The sequence below is a fragment of the Erithacus rubecula genome (assembly GCF_903797595.1).
Source record: "Erithacus rubecula genome assembly, chromosome: Z".
Classification (NCBI taxonomy): domain Eukaryota; kingdom Metazoa; phylum Chordata; class Aves; order Passeriformes; family Muscicapidae; genus Erithacus; species Erithacus rubecula.
Window position 1 is genome coordinate 23891285 of NC_136661.1, and position 6707 is coordinate 23897991.

A 6707-nucleotide genomic window follows, 5' to 3' on the forward strand; every position below is an offset into this window, starting at 1 on the left:
CAGTTGCATGAATCTGAATTCAGTGAGGGGTTTGGAAACCTCTCTGTGCCCACTCTACTTGGAAGATGTCCTTTCTCTATTCACTCATCCAATTGTTTCTGTTCATCATAACAAATGCTTTGGTACCACCTCCCCCCAGAACTTCTGTGCCCATGAAGCCAAACCACTTGAAGTTAAAATACGCAATGTACGCTTTCTTGACCCTGCTGACCAAACTCACTTTCCATCCCTGACCTCAGTCTATCACTTTCAACGTATTTCTTCCACATTTTAGAATTATTATTATGTCTTACAAAACCTTACTAACTAGGACAGAGAACTTCCCATAAGATGGTGAGAAGAGTGAGACACACTCCCCACACACATAGAAGTAAAGACCTCAGATTTCCTAAAGAACCAGGAGCCACAGATCTGATAATCACTAATCTGGTAATGCTGGCAGCATGAGGATGCAAAAGGTTGACTGGTTGTAATGAAAATATTGATGATTACATAATCCATATGAACTCTGGATATTGTTATATTTGCAAACCATTTTAGAAAACCAAATGGCACTCCTCACTCTAAGCACAATGATTCAAAAGGTTAACTGGTCATAATCATCATATAGGTGATTACATGACCCATACAAACCCTGGATCTTCATGTATTTTCCAAACAATTTAGAAAAACAATCCCCAGCTACCAAACCTCTCCCAGCTGTGTACTCAATTGACAAGGCATATAATTTCATCAGAGGGTGAAAAAAGGATGTTTATATTTTTGGGGGAGCGGAGAAGAGAAGGTGGTTATAAGCTTTCTCTCCACAGTAATAACATGAAACAAACAATAGACTTTCACATCTTCCAAACAAAAACCCGAAACTTCCTTCAGCTCTGACACGCTGCTTTTGTTAATTACTGTGGTTCTTTGAACCCTGGTTTCTGGTGGGAATGCAGCATGACAAGAAGACTGAAACAATACAGTGTTTTGATATGGAAAGCATGTAGTTCCCACAACTTCTCAGTGCATTAAATCAGGATTGCATGCACTCAACGTCTTCACTCAGCAGTAAATTTAAGTTACCATCATGGCCTGCACAAATACCTTTATTGGCTTTCAATTCCCACAAATCTTCACCTTTTAGGGCAGAAGCGGGAGATAACTTTGCCACATCCATTTGTTCCAATTACCTCTCCAGCACATCATTTCCACCACACAGACTTGGCATACCTGCTCACTTAGTTAAATCTCAGGAGTCATGTATGAATCCTTCCCAAGATGACCTGATCCTCTAGGCAAAACTCAGTTCCTGACTTGCCCAAACCACAATGCAATTTGAAAATGTGTCAGTATTCAATGGGCACACAGATGATGGCATTAAGGGCTAGACACACCCCTATTGCATTTAGGTGTACCCTTTATTTTCATAATATTGCAAATATCTTCCTTTACTGCTTTGTTATTGACTCACACATCTAATCCCCATCCTTCTTTACAGAGGAAAGCCAATCTCACACGAGGACTATGGTTTCTGTGCAAAGCTGCCAGCTCACACCCCCTCTGTGACAGCACACTGCCACACTCTCAGGTGTCTGTTTTCAGGCTGGGAGTTCACTGACCATCAGCTGCCAGTATGAAAAGAAACTCGAGCAAGTAATGGTGGAGTTGTCCCCTTTGGTGGAGCAGCAGGTACTGCTCCTCTTTGTCTCACCTATCACAGCTTGTGCAGACAGATGTGCTCTCTTGGCTGACCTTGGCTCTTCCTGCATTTCAGCCCCAGGTCTTTTTCCTTGGGTTATTTTAGACTCTCAATTCTACCTGCATCATCCAACATCTTTGCACCTGTATTTATCAACAACCTCCCTCAGGGTATTTTTTCCCCCCACAGATTTCACGTGTAATCAAAATTCATGCCTCTCTTTCATTTTCTTTGTTTTCATATTTTTTCAAATCTGAGATTCAGTTTCTCTTCCAAACTTGCAATGATGGGTCATCAGCCTCCTATCACTCACATCTATTTTTAATTACAGTTTTAATTTCTCTTTATGCGTCCAGGGAAAAAAGTTATCAGGGGGATAAAAGTTATCTCATATTTCATTTGCTGTGTGGCATTGAGTACTTCTCAAATTTTGGACAATTTCATAGCCTCCTTTCCTGAATTAATTAAAAACCCATAAACACACAAAACACATTCTATAGTCATAAAAAAAGGCAATTTCCTGTTTGTGTTAATTTTCCCTGGCACCAGCTATGTTCAGGCAAAGTGAGGCATGCTTCAGTCTCCTCTAGTTGCTTTCCACAGTCTGTATCAGCCCTTCTGGACTTTTTGTTGTTGCTGTTCCATTTTCTACTTGATTATTTTTGGATTTTTTTCATTTCTTTTTACCCCAGGCACTCTGCACTGTTCAATAATCAACTGGGGCTCAGAGTATTTGAGAACTCATGCAGGTCCAATCTCTCAGCTTAACAGGACACATGTTGCTTCCCCATGTTTTCAGAACCTATATCAGAAATTATTTAAAATTCAAATTTCCAATTCTTCCCTTACAGGGAATTGGAGGTATAAACTACAAATAAATTATCCTCTCTCACCACAGAACACTTTTGTACCTGTAGGGCTCCATGAACTGTCTCTCTGTTGCTTACACATCTGCAAAGAAAATCCACCTTCTTTATGGCTACTGACAGTTTGATCAAGGGCTCTGGGTATTTTATTATCTGCAGTGAGAAGCTGCTTTGACAGGTTTTGAATAGAGAAGTGATGTTTTCTAACAAACCACATTCTGCCTTATTTTAGAGACAGAAGAAAGGTGGGTCAAGGCAATCCCAAAGAGAATGGTTTCAAAGCAGACCAGAGGAGAGAGGCTTGAGGGAGCTGGTGAATGAGAAGTTCAACATGGGCTGGACATAGCACTGACAGCCCAGAGAGCCAAACGTGTCCTGGGCTGCATCCAGAGCCCCGTGGGCAGCAGGGCAGGGAGGGGATTCTGCCCCTCTGCTCTGCTCTGCTGAGACCACCTGGAGCACTGCACCAGAGCTGGGGTCCCTGCACAGGAGGGACAGGGACCTGCTGGAGAGAGCACAGAGGAAGGCACTGAAAATTATCAGAGGGATGGAGCATCTCTGCTGTGGAGGCAGGCTGAGAGAGTGGGGGTTGTTCAGCCTGGAGAAGGGAAGGCTTTGGTGAGATCTTAGGGCTAATTTCAGTACTTAGACTACAAGAGAGCTTGAGAGATACTTTTAACAAGGCATGTAATGCCAGGATAAGGGTGAATGGCTTCAAACTGAAAGAGAGTTTAGCTATTAGGAAGAAATTCTTTACTCTGAGGATGGTGAGACACTGGCACAGGCTGCCTGGAGAAGCTGTGGGTGCCCCATCCCTGGAAATGCTCCAGGCCAGGCTGGATGAGGCTCTGAGCAACCCAGCCCATGGCAGGGGAGTTGGAACATGGTGATATTTAAGGTCCCTTCCAACCCAAATAATCCCACAATTCAATGATTTGGCTTGAGAACACAACTGCAAAGCTCCTCTGGCATGAGGGATAAGTTGCAATGAGTTACAACATGTGGAGTTTGCAAAGGTTCACTGAGGGATGTACTGGAAACTGGAGGAGGAGGGAGGCATTTCCCACCACCACAACCTTGAATGGCAAAATGAGAAAAGACATGGCACAACCTGGATGAATATAGAGCAGATGTTGTGAATGGAAAACATGTCTCATTTCTTGGCCCTGTTTCTCTCAGCAAAGCTATATGATACATCAGATTCAATGATAAATATGAATTAGAATATACTTGGTGCCTCTGCTCCTATCACTTCATTCCCAGACTCTGTTAAATGATCCATGCTAAATACAATCATTTTTGGAAGGGTTATTTTAATCCAGATCATGGGGTGTAGTTCACTACAGACTGAAATTCCTGCCCAGGCAGTGATCATATCAAATCTGTGGGAGCAGTGAATTGTGCTGTAGTACAAGAAGAAAGAACACAGAAATGAGGGGAATTAGGCAGAAGAACAAGATTTCTCCAGTCAGTTTTGCCACCAAATATCCTGTGGTATGTATACACACAAAAGAGTTTAAACAACCCTCTGCAGGTACAAATTCAGAAGGCATATCATGCCTCTACTCACCTTTCCAGGTCAGAACAGTTTTATGCACCAAAGTTTGGGGATTTTTTTAAAATATGTGTTTAGATGATGTAATGATCATGAATACTCACTAATTTTAGAATTCTGCTATTTTCCAGGCTAAATTACTAAATATCCAACCAATAACTCAACATATGAGAAAATATGTCCCAAACAATGATAATCATGACAAAAAAGGTTCAAAACTTGTTTTCAATGCTCATTGCTCTCGGTGGAGTAATGATGTCAAATACAAGATTCAGTTCCTAAATTTTGAACATGTATCACTTTACACTGGATTTAGAGGAACATCTGAGAAAACACTAAGGATTTAAAATACACCAGGTCCTCAGCCTCCCTGTTTTATCCATGCCTTTGTTGCCACATGTCATGTGCTGGAGCTGGACAGTCACATTCACTCAGGTATTGCAGAAGGACAGCACAGTGCAGTGTTTGCCAAGGCTCTGGTAAGATCAGTGTAAAGGCCTGGCACACCTGGCACAAACTGACCTTGCCATGTGCCACACAAAGGTGTGTTTGCCAAGGGGCTCTCTTGAACTTCAGATGTACTAACTGTTTCAGTCAAATTTGTCAAAATTCGGTTCCAAAGAGAACAATGCATTTGCTTTTCTCTACCAAAAGCAGATGCAAAAATTTCAGCCAATAAAGTAACTAGTAATAATACTCTTTCAGCACTGAAATACATCACTATTTGCATTTCTCCACCCCTCCTTACATCCTCTTGTGTTTAAATACCTCAAGAGCAAAACAGGGAATAGCATGTGTTGTACCACTCCCTGCTTTGCAAACACAGAAAGAGAGCTGCATGGTTGACAACCAAAACGTGTGTTTTGAATCCAGAAACTACTCTTTCTCAGGACTGAAATCAGATTTGCCAGAGTTAAAACCTGGAACAAGTTTAAGGTGCTGTAAGTGGTCACTCGTGGCATCAGGGTTTACAAAAGCAGCGTAGCCTCTGGTTTAAACCTACCGACTCAGGTGCAGAGTACCAAAGTGTCCCTGAAGCCTCCCTGCTTTTTCCATACGTGAAGAGGTATCCTGGATGAGGTGAGCCAGCCCTACAGCTATTTTCTGGTGCTGTTCCAATCTATATATACAGAAACCCATGAAACTCTGCGTTCCCACCCCTACACTCCAATGTGCCAATGCAATTAGCTGTAATTGCTGGGAAACAGGCTCAGTCTGTTATCTGCCACGTCTTAAAGTAATGATCCAACATCCTCCATCTGTCTTCATTAAAACTCTCTTTAAACTGACACCAGGACGGCAGTCAAAAAGCTGCATTCAGCTCCGCTGGGTGAGTTAGTTGCGGCGACGCTCAGGTTACGAATCAACAGCTGTGGCGGAGCGGGTTCCCAAAGAGAACCGCGGTCTGATCCCTCTGAAACAAACAATAGCAGCTTCCCGAGCGGCTGCTGCTGCTCCTGCTGCTCGGAATCATGCACAGCTCAGCTCACTCCACCCAGACGTCTCCCAGCTCGCCCGGAGGAAAAAGATCAACCCCGAGCGCTTTGATTAAGCTTCGCAAAACTCTTGGGTATGAAAAAAAAAACCCACAAGTTTCTGCCCCCCCACCACCCCCAAACTGTCAGGAAAAACAAGAGGGCGGAAGGAAAGCATTAAATCTTACCCTTGAAGGCTTGTAAAAGTCACAGCAACAAAGTTGCTGCCCTCCATAGCACTCCGGTACACTCCTCTCTTCTCATTTACACGCAGCTTTATCCCCTCCCAGGACCGGCAGCTTCGCTCGCAGCCGCAGCGCCGGGACATTCACCCAAGGACGCAAACCTTATCTGCGCTCCGAGATGGGCATCGCCTGTCCTCTCCGGCACCCTTAAAACCCGCCGCTGACTCGCTCTGACATACACTGTCCCGGCAGCTACGCTTACTCCAAGTTCCCTACTTCTTACTTCAGTCGCTGGGCTTGGCTTCTTGCCAAATTCTGTGGGTTTTTTTTTTTTTTTTCCTCTCCTTTTCTTTTTTTATATTCTGTTTCCTGTAGAGAAGGAGAGTGTAGTAGCTCCCTTAAAAATAAAATGCTTCAGTGCTACAAACTGTGAAAGAGTAAAGAAGAAGAGCACAGCACCTAGGCTTGGGGAACCCCAACCAACTCCAGAGGTAACAGCTGCTCGCTTTACCTACCTCCTGCCCGACGCGGAAGCTTTCAGAAAGAAAGCAATCGGGAAAAAGAGTCCAACATATCAAATTGCCTTCAAAAAGGATGAGCTTGGGAAGGGATCCATTTCTCAGCAGCAGCCCCTCTCTCTTGTGCCCGTAACACTGGAGTTGGTCAGGACTCCTTAAACTCAGAGACACGGTCCTACAAGCCGATCCCAAGGCTCCACCTCACCCACTTTCCAAAGTTGTCAGTAGCAAAAACTCTGCAGAGAAAAGCCTCATAGAGCACAATTGCATAACTCAACCACAGAGCTTCCTCCAGCCAGCCAGAGGATTGCTTCGGCGCCGAATCGCTTGCTCATCCCGAGAGCCTGACCTTCCCTTGCTCTCTGGGACACCTGCCTGACTGCACTGTGGCCACGGGGACCCTCCTCACCAGAGCCCCCCAGCAGCT

At 44.2% G+C, this 6707-nt stretch overlaps 1 protein-coding gene across 2 annotated transcripts in view; it reads right to left on the reverse strand.

The window, feature by feature from the left end:
- LOC306814143 (phospholipid-transporting ATPase ID-like) overlaps positions 1-6502 on the reverse strand; it is a 73832-nt gene extending 67330 nt beyond the window's left edge. Inside the window, exon 1 of one of the 2 annotated variants that reach the window (XM_079329911.1) lies at positions 6278-6502. The gene's annotated coding sequence lies outside the window, so the exon portion shown is untranslated. Of the gene's footprint in view, positions 1-5765; positions 6075-6277 lie in introns of those variants that run through there. The other variant, XM_079329910.1, reaches the window with a different exon arrangement.
- Between the last annotated feature and the right edge of the window lie 205 nt (positions 6503-6707).